Raw genomic sequence first — 17,060 nt, 5'->3', positions numbered from 1 at the left:
CATTCCCACTTCCTTTGTAGGAGACTTAGGGAATTAGTCCAGTCATTGAAGGTTTATAGGGTCCAAAACTGTAGTGGTGGGGTTAGATACAGACAGTGTAGAAGATTGTAAAACATCAGTGAACATGTGGATCTTAGGATAATACTTCTTAAACTCTCTGTACCCTCTGTCTCAAAATCATCTGAAGGACTTACAATAAATACAGATAACTAGAAAATCTGGGGAATGGATCCTGGGGATATCCATTTTAAATAGGATACCGAGAGGATCTTGTATACTTTAAGGTGAAAGAAGAGTGGATAATTCATATTAGATGCCAGGTTGAGAGCCATATCAGAGTCCTGATACGAAGGATCACTGACCCTGTGAAGAAGTTACCTTTTCCTCACTCATTGAAGAGTGGTTTACAGAAAGCTGGTTATGTGAAAAAGAAATCTGGGACAAGGCTTTTGTCCTGGCAGTAGGATTGCAAGATCTCTGTATGGAAAGAGAGTTGAGGTTTCTGGAATAAGAATCAAGGCAAAAAGAATTCCAAGGACAAGAAATGAAGCAGAGAGACTAGGGATTGGGCAAGATATGACAGAGGATTTTTAACAGGGTTGCCTGTTTACCTCCCACTCTCCCCAACTAGGCGGTGGTCTCCCTGAGGGTGGCATTCATAACTTCTTTATCTACATTTCTTTTGTACTTAATATAGGCCTTAGCACAAAGTAGGTGGTGATTCTGCTTTGAACGTAAGATAGACATTAAATGACTCACTTCAGTCAAACTCAGCAAACATTAGTTGGGTATCTACTCTGTGCAATGGCTTAACAACATGGTGGTGTTGTATAAAGTCCTTGTATAAAATATAGTCCTTGCTCTGGAGGAGACCAAGAGGTAAAAAAAAGAATGACCCAATTACAACGTTATAGGAGATGTTGAAGGGGAAATTATCTCGGGAATTGAGAGGAGAGAATCTTTCCCTGGGACGTAACAACTGGCCAGGATGTGTTCTACAGTAAAGGGCTTTCCAAGTGGAGAAAACAACCAGAACAGAGGTAGGAAGGAATGAAAATGAAGGTATCTTGGGAGGTGGTGTCTGGTCTCTAGTGGGTGAGAGCACAGCGCAGATCATGGGTAGTGGGTTCTGGACCTTGTGGATCATACTAACAAGACAAGGTTTATTCTGGAAACATTTGGATTTGTCAAAGTGTTTTAAGGGGTGGAATCATACAATTCAACTTCTATTTAGAAGCTGAATGTGGACTGCATGGTCTAGAGGAGGCAGAGAGGCTAGAACAATCTGGGCAGGGCAGCAGAGTGAGCAAAAGTTTAATTAAATGAATTACCGCTGAGGTACTAATGGTAAATAATGGTTTAAGACAGGTACCCTCTGAGTGAGCAGTTTGCCTTTGAATAGGCTCAACACACCGGAGGAGCTGTGAATACTACAATAGATTTACCAGGTTCCAGGAGGGCACTTTTGGTTGTCTGTTATTTATTCTCCCCACTCCACAGCTGGTTCTTGCTAGCTGACCTGCCCTGAAAATGAAATGCAGTACTATGATCTGGAGGAGAATTCACAGGCTCCAGGGGACAGGTTGCTTTGTGATTTTTAACAATTGACCAGCATGAGCTCTTTCTCTTTACCTTGAAGAGTTCCTCCTCATGTCAAAGCCACTACAAATGAACATTATCTGTCAGGTCTCAAACCACACTGAGTTTTGAGAACAGAGCCAGCAACTTGTCTTTTCCTGAAATGGTATTTGGTCTCAGGACCAGGATTTACAAGTCCAATTGCTGTTATTATATGGATTCTTATTTTTTTTTAATATGGAACGCTTCAAAAAATAAATATGGAACACTTCACAAATTTGCGTGTCATCCTTCTGCAGAGACCATGCTAATCTCTGTGTCGTTCCAATTTTAGTATATGTGCTGCTGAAGTGAGCACTGGGTTCTTTTTACCAAGTTGTAGTGTCACATTTTCTCAGCTCTGAGAAAAGTTCTTGTTTGGGGGTCAGTAAATGTGTTAGAAAGTTGTGTGAGTTAAAACAAACTTAAAAAGTTATTAAAATTGTTCTCTTTTTCCATTCTTTCATTCTTTCCTATCTACCCCTTCCTCACGAACCCAACAAACATACTCTCTCTGCAAATAAACTCTGTGTTTAGAGAATAACAGAAATAACACATCATATGGTCTGATTTTGCCTGGATTGTGTAGTATTGACATACGAGAAGGAAGGTTGGATCAAAAATAAAAACACCTGGGTTATGTTTCTTTCAATGGCATTAACTAGATGTGTAACCTGGGGCAGTTTACTTCACTTTTCCCAGCCTTAACTGCTATAATATGAAGGAGATGGATTATATTCTATCTCTATAGTTCCTTCTAATTCTAAGAATTGGGGGTTCTATAAGCTACACTGGAGTGATGATGTATTTTTTCATGTGAGTGGGAACATCTTGAGTGGTGCTTTGAAAAAGTTGATTCACTTGTGGAATGTGCATTTTTTTTAAAGATTATTTATTTATTTGACAGAGAGAGACACAGCGAGAGAGGGAACGCAAGCAGGGGGAGTGGGAGAGGGAGAAGCAGGCTTCCCGCTGAGCAGGGAGCCTGATGTGGGGCTCGATCCCAGGACCCTGAGATCATGACCTGAGCAGAAGGCAGATGCTTAACAACTGAGCCGCCCAGGCGCCCCTGGAATGCGCATTTGTCAATTGCTTCTTTGGTATCTGTTTTTTCATTTCTACAACAGCCCTCCTTTTTTTCCTTTAGGGATATGTTTTACTTTGGTTAGCTATGCAGCCAGCATGGAATGGACACCATTTCTGACTCCAGAGGTGGATCCTGACTGGCTTAAACCAACAAGTGGGTACCATTCCCTGGGTGAGGTGGTTCCAGGATGAGCAACTAACCAAATTCAGAGGGGCAAAAATTCTTTTCAATGGGGGCTCCCAGGAAGGAGCTTCCTTTGTCTTCTGTGAGAGGTGGTGAAGAGCTTTTCCTCTGCTGGTGTTGTGGGAGAAGCGAGATCTGGAATTACTGCTGCCGTGAGAGAAGCTGAGCAGAGCCCAGAGAATCCCAAAAGAGTCAGAGCGTGGTGACTCTGTGAAGTTCTGGGTCAAACCATGCCTGCAACAGCATAGGACCTTTAAAAAGCTTGTGAGCCAATGAAGTCATGAAGTTTAAGACAGTTCAACTTGGTTTCTCTGTTGCCATCAACTCAAAGATTCGTAATTTGTTTTCTTAAGTGAAACTTAAGATTTCACTAAATATATTTCTGAATACTATTTTTTTACCCCCTGAAATAAAGAAAAAAAATGCTTATTTCTGCATTTTTTTACAGGCAGCTCCTAAATCATCAAATGCAAAATGTTGAAAACAACAAAAATTTAAGAGTCAATGCGAGGTACACAGAAATAGCTTTATAAATGCTTATTGAATGAATGAAAGAATAAATTAGAGGAAAGATAGTATTTCCTGGGTACAAGGGAAAGGGTAGGTAGGAAAGTAGTTAGAAGGTTTTTTTGGGGAAGGTATATGGGATGATCATAAAACCTAAACTGCTGGAATTTTCCATTTTCTTCTCTCCTGAGATGTTGCCTAATGTGTTTTTTTCCTTTCATGTTAGAATTCAGGGAGAAAGAAGGACCTCGGGTCGGACCTGGGGAGTGGCTTGGGCTGCAGGGGACACCAGGCCAAGGGCCCCCACAGCTGTGGTAGCTTGTGGGGGAGGGAAAGTGATGCCCGTGGTCTTCCCAGATGAGTTGGAGAACAGTAGTTCCAGAGAACTGCTGGTTTATATTTTAGCTCTTGCCAAAGGGTTATGAAAATAGTGAAGGATGCTTAGACTACTTAATATTCAAATTGCTGTCTGGTTAATCATATTTAGAAGACTGAATTTCTGGATATCTCCTTCACTCCTTATCTACTGACCTTTAAAACATGATAATGCCTGGAAGCCTGGGTGGCTCAGTGGGTTAAGCCACTGACTCTTGATTTCAGCTCAGATCATGATTTCAGGGTGTGAGATCCAGCCCTTCTTGCTGGGTGTAGAGCCTGCTTAAGATTCTCTCTCTACACCTTCCCCTACCCCCTCCTCCTCCCTAAAATAAATAAATCTTAAAAAAAACCCATAATGCAAACCTATAACCCTGGGAATCATCTATGAACCTTTAAATTACAGTGATTAATAGCATTTGAAACTTCCTCGGGGAATAAACAATGGCACCAGCAAAAAAAAAAAAAATTCTGTTTCCGTTCAATCTATTGATTAATCTAACAGGTGTTTTATGAGCACTTAAAAAGGTGTCTAGTTAGCAGGGAAGACTGATAAATCAGTACTAATCACAAAGTTGATGAGTATTATAGGAGAGGAAATATAGGGATTATAACAGAGCAAGGGCTCTAACCTAGAGGAGGGTAAGGAAAGCCTCTTCAAGGAAATGATATTTAAGCAGAGATCGGAGCAGGTGCCAGTCAGATGAAGATGGGGAGAGAAAGAAGAAGAGTGTTGCCTCAATGAGCCAACGGCTACAGGGATGGAGGCACCTGTGAGGACCTATGGGAAGTTCAGAATGGATGCAGGCAAGAGGCAAATGGTGAGATAAAGCCACAGAGGCCAGATTTTGTGAGTCTCTAGGGGCCAGGTGAAGGAGTTTGGGCTTTAATTAAAAGGGAGTGGGAGGCTGCTGCAGGGTTTAAGCAGGAGAGCAACAGGGTCAGATTAGCATTGAATTTGGACCACATCTGGCACAGGGGCATGAGGCCCCCTCCCTCCAGTTCTGTTCCTTTATGCGTCTGCACTATCACCTCCGCATCCTCACTAACTGCTGCCTCTTTCCTTTTAAAACACTGGAAACAAGTATGAAGTGGGCACTGTTTGTTTCTAGAACTGGTTACATCACTACTTTTGTAGCAATTTGTTTTTCCCAGTAAATCAAATCTCTCTCTTAATTATAGTTTGGGTTTTCAGTAGCTCTGACTTCTTGTAAAGCAGCACTGGTTTTCAGCTCTTAATCCCATCAGGCAGGCATGGGTTCTATAGTCTTGTGTGGGACTGGCTTGTACTTGGCAAGCAGCTGCCGATGAGGCTCATGCCGTGGCTCGTTTTTCGGGTGTTCTTTTTTGCAGCCAGAACACAGTGCCACCTGGCTCTTCTCTCAGCTATGTGAAGCTGCCTATTCCTGCAGATACCGCTCTGTCCTCTCTCCTTCAGTGGCTCTCCTCCTGGGAATCAAATTAGCCTCCAAAGGTATGAGTAAGTCTTTAGTCCCTTCTTGCAGCTGTTGTGTCCACCCCAGGGCAAGTGCATTACATTGCTTGCTTGCTTTTAAAGTGTTGAGCCTTCTTTCTTGGTCTGTTTGTAAATTCATAGAGCCTCTTATTGCTTCTAGAGCTTTGGATACAGTGAGTGCTGGATAACACCAGTAGAATGACTGCAAGAGGAAAGATAGTAAATTCTGAGTCTGGACTGGAGGGTTATTAGAATCAGTGGTTGGCTGAGAAGAGCTGACAGCTGGGTAGAAAGATGTGAACATTCGTGTTTGGTAACTTGAAGAGCACCTGTTGGATTGGTAACCAGAATCACTGCTCTGAAGTCTACTCAGCACCTAACTTGTTGACTGATAAGGATATACTTCTCCACATCGTAGGACACCACTCAACAGAGAAGGCTTTCACAGGTCCTTTACTGGGCAGTTCCTCCCCCAAATCTCCAATATTATGGAAAGGTTCAAATGAGATAATCAATATAAAATACTTAGAGGAATGCCAGGTATGGTTGAGCAATCAGGCACATGTTATTCTTACTATCGATGTTGCAGTCACTATACAGAGCAGCTTGGCTCTATAGGTGGAGCCGGGATCACTTTTCCTGAAAGCCTATAATCCTTTCACTTACTTGCTGAGCCACTGAATTATGCAACAACTATTTACTGAGTGTTTCAACGTACCAGAAACTAATGCTACCTAGTTGAAACGGGTGCATAAAATTTGCTTTGTTTTCTGAGATTTTGGTTTTCTCTTGAGGCATGTCATTCGTTCAAAAAATAGTTACTGAGTATTAATGGTGTGGTCACCTGCTGTCACTTGTGAATCAAGGGCAAGGGGAGTTGATATTGATGGAGTAATGCATGTTTTTCTGCTTTATCTTAAGAAACTATCATCTACCATGTCTCTGTTTATTCCCATTCCTTACTTGATTTTTTTCTGTAGCACATTGCACCATCAGACATATATATTTTGTATTTTATTAATTTAGTTGTTTATTTTCTGCTTCCCTGCACTACAGTATGAGCTCCAAAGGGAAGAGTTTTTATCCATTTTGTTCCATGTACTCCCAATTCTGAACAGCACCTGGCATAGGTGTCCTGTGATTTTTGAGTGAAATCTGCCCCGCTCTGAAAGCTCTGTCTCATGCTCTGCTTTTGCCATCTTTTCCTTAGACTCTTCTCTAATGGCTGGAGTTGTCTGGTAGAATATCTGGCTATTTTGACTGATGTTGCCTTGCTCTGTAGTGCTTTGCTAATCACACTATCAAGGTATCCAAGTATCTTGGAAAGAAGGCAAAGTGGCACCTGGCCAGTAACTTACTAACCATCTTGAAGATTGGTTTATTTCAGAATCCATCAGGAATGATTCTCACCTGGAAATAATAGCTTTTATTTATTTATTTTTAAAAGATTTATTTATTTGAGAGTGCACGTGTGCAAGTGGGAGATGGGCAGAGGAAGAGAATCTCAAGCAGATTCCCCACTGAGCAGGGAGCCTGAGGTGGGGCTCGATCTTACCACCCATAAGATCATGACCTAAGTCAAAACCAAGAGTCCGATGCTCAACTGACTGAGATACTCAGGCACCCCTGGAAATAATAGCTTTTAAACACATGCTGGGCACCTGGGTGGCCAGGTTGGTTAAGTGTTTGACTCTTCATTTCAGCTCAGGTCATACTCTCAGGGTTGTGGGATCATGGGATAGAGTCTTGAGTCAGGCTCTGTGCTCAGCATGGAGTCTGCTTGTCCCACTCCCTGTGCTCGTCCGCTGCTCATGTGCTCTCTCCAAAATCAATCAATAAATAAAAAATCTTAAACACATGCTTACTATATACTGTATCAAATGCCTTACCTACATTTTCTCACTTAATCCTTACAACATATCTCTGAGGTCAGTATTAGTATCTAAATCTTACAGATGAGAAAATCAAGGCACAGACTGGTTAAGAAAATTGAAGGTCACACAACTAATTAGTGTCCATGCTGGGATTTGAATCCTAGTCTTCCTGACTACAAGACTCATGCACCAACCATGAGGTTACCCCTATTCTCTGTTTGGACTTGCTATTATGGGCTTCTGTTTGTATATTTGTACCAATTCGTTGATCTTAATGGAGGCAACCAGACTGGCTTTCATTGATTCCCGAGACCAGTAGCTATTCTGCTTTGCAGACATTCTTCATCTTAGTGATAACAAGAGCATATTTTAAATAACAAACAGTGGTACGTAAGATTTTATTTTAAAGATCACTATGTTAAAGTAATAGTTTCCAATAACTTAATTGATCAGATAGACACATAATACATGTGAACTTGATAGGTGCCCTTGAGAATATTGCATAGAGAATTTGGAATTGTTGATTGGTCCTCAAGATAAGGAGACCAAAATCTCCAGCAAGGTGTTGTGCAAGACTGTGGGTGCACATGTATATACTTTTGTGTGTGTGTTGATATGTGTGTGTGTGGCATGCATAAAGTATAATGATACTGATTTATACAGAGAGATGAAGATGACTTCACTACCTCCCTGGAAGAGTAATTTTAATCAGTGCGAAAAGACTTTCTGAGCAGGTTATTTAAGCTGCCATTTAAATGTTTTCTGACATGGCCCATGTTAGAGCTTTTATCAAGTTATTTGATGCAACTACCTTTTATGGGTGATTTATTAAAAAAATGGAGAGAGCAAGATTGCATTTAGTCTGATGAAGAGATGCGGCAATGGTGGAAAAAGAACCCTCCCTCCTATTTGGGAGAGTAATAGGATCAATGCAGGAGACTGGGAAGGTGGCATCGAGAGCCTGGAGAGGGCAGCGATGAAGGGCATTCATGTTAGTGTGGTGGCCTCACTGGCAAAACAGGGCAGCTCATCAGGGGCTGGTGAATGGCATGGGAAATGACTCAGCCATTTCAGTAGGAGGAAGGCTCGGGCTTGGATCCTTCAGTCCTCCCAGTGGTAGCTTAGAGCCCTGAAAGTCAGGGTCTTGCCTTAATAACAACAATAACTCTTAGTATAATACTTACCGTGGGCTAAGTCTTTATCCAAGTCCTTTGCATGTATAGCACCCAGGTTAAATTATTTGTCCTGCTTGCCTTAAAAAGTGGCTGAAATGGGAATCGAATCCAGGTAAACATCTGAGTCAGTGTGCATCACTGCTGTGCCATATGGCTTTTCTCACATGCCTTAATACTAGTTAGGTTTCCTTGTTCAAGATGTGTAGATCACATAGGTGAGACCCTCACCAGCTGCTTTTCAAGTACACACCGTTATTAATTGGTAGGGTAAGCGGATAAGATTACTATAGATATCTACTTGCAAAGTGACTCTGAGAGAACTCTCTCACTCATGCCAGATTCAGAAGTTATTCCAGACCTGTTTACTTGAATGAGGAATGAAAGAATTTTGCTTATAATCATTTGAGGACATCACCTTTGAGTACTGTGCACTTGAACAACTCATTCTAATGACAAAAGTGAGAGACCATTTATAGCCATAAGCTGAACTGCGTAACGCAGGCTGAGAAAATGAAATATTTCATATCACAGCCAGGAAAATGAGGTTTCTTTGAAAAACAAAACAAAGCAAAATGTAACGATATTTTGTTGAGAACCAAAAAAGTCCAGACCCCTCACATTCTCCTCCTCCTCAGCAAAGCCAGGCTCTGCTGACACTCCTCTGACTGGTTTATTTTAGTACATTAATAGTTCTTAATGAACCACCTCTCCTCTGCTTCCACCTTTAAAGAACTCATGTTCCATTGAGGGAGAAAAATAAAGCAGTTTACTCACTCTCCCTGATTCTCAGAGCTTTCTGGTACTGATTTCTCTCCTTTTTGCTAGAGAAAATAAGATGCAAAAGTAGAAGCTGGTCCATGAGGCTTGGAAAAGTGGGATGCTTTCTGAAAGTTAAGCCAGCAGTCAAGAACCACCCATCAGAAGATGAAAGAAAGAGCAGCTAGCTGCCTGGTTGATGGTTGTAGCAGTTCATATCCATGCAGGCCTAGACCCCCTGTCTTACCTGTGGTCAGGTCTCCCACCCACCCTGAGGAGACTTCTATCTCTTGGCCCTCTTTGGGCCACACTTCCCCTTTCTGCACCACCAGGGCTCCACCAGGAAGGCAACTGTAGTGTGTCTCTTTGAAAGTCAGGAAAGGGGCGCCTGGGTGGCTCAGTCATTAAGCGTTTGCCTTCGGCTCAGGTCATGATCCCCAGGGACCTGGGATGGAGCCCTGCATCAGGCTCCCTGCTCAGCGGGAAGCCTGCTTCACCCTTTCCCACTCCCCCTGCTTGTGTTCCCTCTCTCGCTGTCACTGTCTCTGTCAAATAAATAAATAAATAAACAATCTTTGAAAGTCAGGAAAAATACATAGTCAAATAAAAGAGATTTAGATTGCATCAGGGTAATAATTCCACTAATTTATTTGTGTAGCTCTTAGTATAGAAAACAGATCTGAGTACAAACAGAAAGAGGATTAAAGAAAGTGTCATTAAAATTGGTTTTTAAAAAGATGTCTGAAAACGAAGACACATTTGTAGTAAGATAAATAACTGTGTCCTGGATTCATCAACAAAATGAGCTGTGGAATCCACACAATGTTATTTACTGTTTTCAGGGGCACGCGTGGTTTCCAATTGGTTTCTTGCCTTCAGTTGTCCTTGCCATTTTGCACTGAGGGGCATCTGATTGTCTCCACCACAGCCTGAGTCTAAGCAAAAGCTTATGGATGGACTGATTGGTGTTCCTGATGTCCTTGAGAGTGGACATACTGGCGGCATGGAGAAAGTGGGGAGAGTCTCATGAACACTTCATTTGTTCTAAGAATTCCAACTCAAATGCAGCTTCTGATCATGCAAACAGGATTGCTTTAGGACAAGTTAGAAAGAACGTGTGTGTGTGTGTGTGTAGGGAGCATAGTCTATCCGTCTCTCTCTGTCTCACACACACACACACACACACACATACACACACACGTTGTGTTGCTGCTTTGTATCATTTTTACCCTTCAGCCTGAGAATAGAAACTATCAGGATTTGTTGATTCATGTTGCCGGTGATATAAGGTAATGGGTGAGTAGGGGAAAAGCTTCTAAGTGTGTGGGAACGCAGCCTTTTTCTTTTTCAGATGTCCCTTCCTTCCACACTTTGATTTTGAAAAGCCTGGAGTTTGTTGAGAGAGGAACTAATCTTTAAAGGCTCTCCATGTGTTCAGTGATACTGTATTGTGAATAATTCTCTTAGTGAAGCTAAGCTTCTAATGAGGCTGTGGAGAAAAAGTAAATCCCAATCCAGTGATGCCTTGTTGCATAGTGCCTCAGAAAACAGCTAAGGACTCAAAACAGTCACTGCTCTTTTTATTTTAGGAAACTTTGCATAATAATACTAATAAAAAAAGTTTCATTCTGAACAGAAAACAAAGAATAAAACCAGAGCCATTTCCTATCCAGCCGATGAAAGGAAATATCAGGTGCCTCTTGGGGCTCCTCCCCCCCTCTTCCTGTAGACACCTGATTGAGGCAGAGACCGAGTCCCATTCTTCTACCTAGGCCACAACTTGTGTCAGATCACTCCATTTTTACCATGTTGTGGTAACTCCACTTGCTTCCCCTTACCCCTTTGGAACCACAGGTGGAAATAGTTGTCTGCTATTGTGAGGCTCTGCAAGCTTTATCATTTTGCGATGGGTACTTTACCTTGCTCACTCTTAAGTAGGACCTTTCTTTTTTTTTTTTAAGATTTTATTTATTTATTTGACAGAGAGAGACACAGTGAGAGAGGGAACACAAACAGGGGGAGCGGGAGAGGGAGAAGCAGGCTTCCCACTGGGCAGGGAGCCTGATGCGGGGCTCGATCCCAGGACCCTGGGATCATGACCTGAGCCGGAAGCAGATGCTTAATGACTGAGCCACCCAGGCGCCCCTGAGTAGGACCTTTCTAAAGAATTTTCCTTTCCCCTTTTGAGTGTGTCATCACTTTCTTGCTGCAGTCCTACCTCTATCCTGCTCAGGCAAACAGAGGCACTCGCTATTCCCCAAACATACAACTTTTTCTTCTCTGTGCCCTTGTGATTTAATTTTCTTCATCTAGTGCTAGGGACTCTCAGGTTTGGAGAGTCCTATTTAGTGATTCGCAAGTTGAATGTCAGACACTCCAGTCCTGTCTGTATATGTCTGCAATTGTCTTGTCTTCGCTTAAATATTACTGGTGGCAGGAATTCATTGCCTTTTAAGGCAATAGTATTTATTCCTACAGTTCATTCAGTGAACATTTTTACTGCCTAGCATGAGCCAAGTGCTGTGTATGGTCTTACCCCTCAAGAGGCTCATAACGATGAGAGATGAATGTATGAGTAAGCAGTTATGGTATAGGATGCATGTTACTTTAGAGATATAGTGGTGTGCATGGACAAGTGATCACCCAGTCCTATGTTATGCACACAGGAAAATCTTCATCGGCAAGGCAATGCACGAGTTGAGACTCTGGAGGATGAATAGAAACTCTTTAAGCAAACAAGAGTGAGTAGGACACGCCAGAGGAAAGGAACAAGATGGGAACATGTACGGGCATTTAAGGGAGCTTTGTGTGCTTGGGCAATGACAGTTGGGTATGGCTGATGAGCCAGAGAGTGGCAGGAGAAGAGTTCTTTCTCATATGTGTTCAAAATCTATCAGCACAAGGGGTGCCTGGGTGGCTCAGGTGGTTGAGCATCTGACTCTTGGTTTCAGCTCAGGTTGTGATCTCAGGGTTGTGGGATCAAGCCCTGCACTGGGCTCCATGCTTGTCTGTCTGTGCCTCCCTCTCTGCCCCTCCCCCTCTGCCCCTCCCCCCTGCGCAGTGCCTGTGCTCTCTCTCTCTCTCAAAAAAATACATAAAATCTTTTAAAAAACCAGCTCCCCCAAATCTACCAGTACCATACTTATACAGAATGAGTCTAGTGCATCTTCCACCTGAAGATATTGTATTTCTTACTCTTTAGTTACTTCTTGGCAGTTTTGCATGATTGCCCCTATTTTAGAGATGAGGAAACTGAGGCTTATCAAGGACACACATAAGTGATGGAGTTAGGATTACAAGCCTGCAGTCTGATTCCAGTACCTGAGCATGAAGCCACTGTGCCATGCTGCTGTACTCCTTCCGCACTGATTCAAGCTCCTATGTTGTGGTGGTAATTATCTTCAGGTCACTCTCTAGCTTGTCAGTGTTTGGTGGAAGAATGTCCAGAACTGATAACGTCCTAGCATTAAAGGAGTTGTTTGGCCAGTGCAGTTTCAAGTGGTACCAGTGCCTCCATTGTTGCAGAGATTGTTCTCATAACGATGGAGACAGAGACTACATGGCCTCTAGGTGGTCATGTCTTACAGGTAAGTGACAATCAGTCCACAATCAACCAGCATCACCATGTCAACTATTCCCCAGCTTTGCCCACCTAAATACTTCCAGGTCTCAGTTTAAATGTTACTTCTTGACCCTCTAAACTAGTTTGGGTCTGCCTGCTGTATGTTCTCCAAGTGCCTCCTACTTTCCCACATGTGAGGCTTATCACAATGCATGGTAGATACTTATTTATTAGTTTCTTAGTCTCTAGACTATTAGTCTCTGTTTTCTAATCTCTTAGATTATTTTTTTAGAAGATTTCATTTTTTTTAAGTAATTTCTACCCTCACCATGGGGCTAAAACTCACAGCCCCGAGATCAAGTGTTGCATGCTCCACCACTGAGCCAGCCAGAGCCCCCTTCCCTGGTAGATTTTTAAGCTACTTAAGGACAGGGGCCTTGTCTTGATTGCCATGGAATTCCCTTTAGTGTTTGATAGGCATTCAGTGTGTAATTGTTGAATAAATCCTTTTTCCGATATACTGTTGTTTCTATCCCTCTTTGACCCTAAGGGTCAACACTCTCTTGACTTTATCTGGCAGCACTGACTTAGTTTGCCTATTTTGAACTTCGTATAAATGGAATCTATGAATTCTTTTGTGTTTGGTTTCTTTTGTTCAACATGTCAGGTGTATTATTTTCAATCTCTGTCACTTCCTACCAGAATTCTAGGATGGCCTCCAAGACTTTTTACCCCCGCCCCTGCTCTGTATGTTCTGCCTAATTCTCCAGATGGAATTTGTTGAATTTTATTCCTGTGATTAGGTTATGTTATAGAGCACAGCTGACTTTAGAAAGGGAGATTATCCAGGTGGGCCTGACCTACTCACATAACCATTTAAATGCAGAGTCTTCTCTGGGTTGGCATCAGCTATCTAGAAAATGGCCTCAGTCCTCCAACTGCAAGAAAGTGAATTCTGACAACAAAAGTAAGCTCAGAAGTGGATTTTTCCTCAGAGCCCCAAAGAAGGTGGCCAACACCTTGATTTCAACCTTGTAACATTGGGAGTGGAGAACCCAGGAATACCATGCTGGACTTCTGATCTACAAAACTGTGCTTTAATGAGTGGCATTTTTTTAAGCTGCTAGGCTTGTGGTCATTTATTATTCAGAAATAGAAAATTAGTACAGTCCTCCAATTCTTTACTAGTCTGTATACAGTAACCTTATAAAACAAGTTGCTTCGTTATATACACATTTTGTAGTTACTTTATTACACGGGACTCATCAGGAAGTTGTATTGCTTAAAACCAGAAATTTTATGGATGCTTTCCTAAGATTGCCTTCTGGCCAAGAGGCGCTTTTTTTTTTTTTTTAAGATTTTATTTATTTGACAGAGAGAGACACAGCAAGAGAGGGAACGCAAGCAGGGGGAGTGGGAGAGGGAGAAGCAGACTCCCAGCTGAGCAGGGAGCCTGATGCGGGGCTCCATCCCAGAACCCTGGGATCATGTCCTGAGCCGAAGGCAGACACTTAACAACTGAGCCACCCAGGCGCCCCCAAGAGGAGCTTTTGACTACACTAGCTTTATTAGATTTTAAGATGATAACAGTGTTTTGTTTTTTTCTTTTTTCTTTTCTTTACATCCAGGCTATTAGCTCAATTGCTATCAAAAGCTCTGCACTGGGAGCCTGGGTGGCTCAGTTGGTTAAGCGACTGCCTTCGGCTCAGGTCATGATCCTGGAGTCCCGGGATCGAGTCCCGCATCGGGCTCCCTGCTCGGCAGGGAGTTTGCTTCTCCCTCTGACACCCCCTCTTGTGCTCTCTCTCTCTCTCTCATTCTCTCTCTCAAATAAATAAATAAAATCTTTAAAAAAAAAAAAAAGCTCTGCACTTACCTGGCAATATATAAACAATGAATTCTAGGTACTCATTAGTGAATTTGAAACCTGGCTCTGCCAATGATTAGTTGTGTGCCATGGACAACTTACCCCCTTGTCAGCCTCAAACTCTTCATTTTAAAAGTAGGCTTGAGTACTTACCTGGTGGGCTGTCTCTGAGGCTTGGAGATGGGGTGGGGGTGTAAAGTGTTACTTTACTTCTTCGCCCTCTCTATTTATGCTTGCTCCTTTATCCCTTTCTTTTTTGAAGGTAGTTTTACCGAAAGACATTAAAAATAAAGGCAACAGTAAGAAACCTTTTCTTCATTATTAGTTTCTTTTGTGAATTCACTTGCCTATGCAGGAACTTGGTAACAGAAGAAACACCAAGAAGAATTATTTCCTGCCCTCAGGGCCTAACCCTCAAAAAGAGATAGGGTGGGCTCACGTACATAATTTTCTTATTTTTGTGTTTCCCCAGTATTCTCTTTTTCTGATCACAAGGGTGTGGTTCCTTTAGGAAGTGGGATTGCTCTAGTGCTTTTTATAAAACCAGTGAAGTCATCTTTCCACTGTGAGCTATCCTTGGAAGGGAGAAAGAGAATGGGAGGGAGAGATGCATTATTTCAAGGTAGTGGCCCATGAGTGACAGCGCTCGCTGCTCGTGATGTGCAGGAATGTTTCTGTAACAGAGCATATAAACACAACATTCATGACTAAGTGTGTTGTAGAATGGAAAAATCAATGACTAGGAAAGAAACTGTCATAAACAAATACCATGACTGGCATTGGTGGCACAGAAGGATCATAGGCTTGATGTAAAAGGTGGTGAAGATGTTCAAGTTATTAGAAAGAATCTAAGAAAATCAGCTGGAATTTTCCTAATTGTTTACCAGAACATATAGATGAGAGACCTAGTCTGGTGTAGTTGAATTTGGCTGCTGTTAATAGAAAATTTTACAAAGCTTAGGAGATCTTTACTATTTTTCCCCCCTAAAAACCAGTGGAATTATAATGTTTCACTTGGGAATTGTGTTTGAAATCTGAATACAGATGTGTGTGTATGTTTTAATTTCCCATCGACACAATGTTTACTTCAGAAAGACAATCACTCTGGATGCTTCCTGGATTCTCACCAGTTTTTCCACAAGAACATTGTCTTGTATTATGAAACAGAGCAGCTGCTGGGATCTTTAACAGTTTTTGGAAAATTCTTTAACTTTTTTTTTTTTAAAGATTTTATTTATTTATTTGAGAGAGTGAGAGAGAACATGAGCAGGGTGAAGGGCAGAGGGGGAAGCAGACTCCCCGCTGAGTGGGGAGCCCGATGCAGGGCTCAATCCCAGGACTCCAGGATCGTGACCCGAGTCAAAGGCAGACACTTAATTGATTGAGACATCCAGGCGCCCCAACTTTTTTTTTTAACAAGGGTTTCTACAGGGGTGAGAATTTTGTTTTAGTGTTAGAATCTCTTCTCTTTGAAGGGAACCTGGTTAACTTGTATGGGTTGAGGGGTAGGAATAAGAGAATAGAAGTAGAAGTAGAGGTTGTATTACTGACATACATTGCTGTCATGGTAAAAGGGGGATGAAAATCAAAATAATGAAATATTCTTATTTTGCATTAGAAAGTTAGACTACTGTCAATAGACCGGGTTTTCGGTATCAGATGACCACAAATTTTATACTATACCTAATTCACGATAACTGAGACACAATTCTAATCTGTACTGTATAAAGCTTTCTTCTTCATTTTTTTAGATTATTTATTTGAGAAAGTAGAGAGAGCATGAGCAGGGGGGAGGGGCAGAGGGGAGAGGGAGAGGCAGACTCCCTGGTGAGCTGAGGGGCTCCATCTCAGGACCCTGTGATCAGGACCTGAGCCAAAGGCAGACACTTAACTGACTGAGTTACCCAGGCACCCCTGTGTAGACCTTTCTAAACTCTTAAGTAAATCAAGTAAACTGGGCACTCTATAACCAGTCTTATAGCATTTGACTCTGTGTAATATAGGATTACACTATAGTTTTCAGATATTTTTATCTTTCCCTTTTTTTATATCAAGGCATAATTTATAAAAATAAAATATTTGAAACTTTTAAATGTTCAACAATATCTATATAGTAAAATGTGGTATATGCATTACATGTATTTTAGAAGAATATTTAATGACATTGGAAAATTTTCCTTATACATTAAATGAAAAAGAAGTGTTCTAAGTATATGTGTTTCTTTTTTTCTTTTTTTTATTATGATGTTCAGTTAGCCATTGTAGAGTACATCATTAGTTTTTGATGTAGTGTTCAATGATTCATAGTTACATATAACACCCAGTGCTCATCACAGCATGTGCCCTCCTTAATACTCCTTAATACCCATCACCCTGTTACCCCCTCCCCTCACCCCCTTCCCTTCTGAAACCCTCAGTTTGTTTTCCGAGGTCCATGGTCTCTCATGGTTCGTCTCCCTCTCTGATTTCTCCCCCTTCAGATTTCTCTCCCTTCTCTTGTGGTCCTCCATGCTATTGCTTATATTCCACATATGAATAAAACCATATGATAATTGTCTTTCTCTGCTTGACTTACTTCACTTAGCATAATCCCCTCCAGTT

General features: G+C 41.8%; 1 non-coding gene across 1 annotated transcript; it reads right to left on the bottom strand.

Annotated features, from left to right (window-relative positions):
• Positions 1-1,832: 1,832 nt before the first annotated feature.
• On the bottom strand, positions 1,833-1,936 carry LOC112824213 (U6 spliceosomal RNA). The gene has a single exon (XR_003208361.1). It is a non-coding gene; the product is annotated as a U6 spliceosomal RNA (small nuclear RNA).
• Between the last annotated feature and the right edge of the window lie 15,124 nt (positions 1,937-17,060).

This window comes from Callorhinus ursinus, unplaced genomic scaffold, assembly GCF_003265705.2.
Source record: "Callorhinus ursinus isolate GAN/ISIS: 27379988/994484 unplaced genomic scaffold, GSC_fseal_2.0 scaffold9, whole genome shotgun sequence".
NCBI classification, from domain to species: Eukaryota; Metazoa; Chordata; class Mammalia; order Carnivora; family Otariidae; genus Callorhinus; species Callorhinus ursinus.
This window is presented reverse-complemented; position numbering and strand designations above follow the sequence as displayed.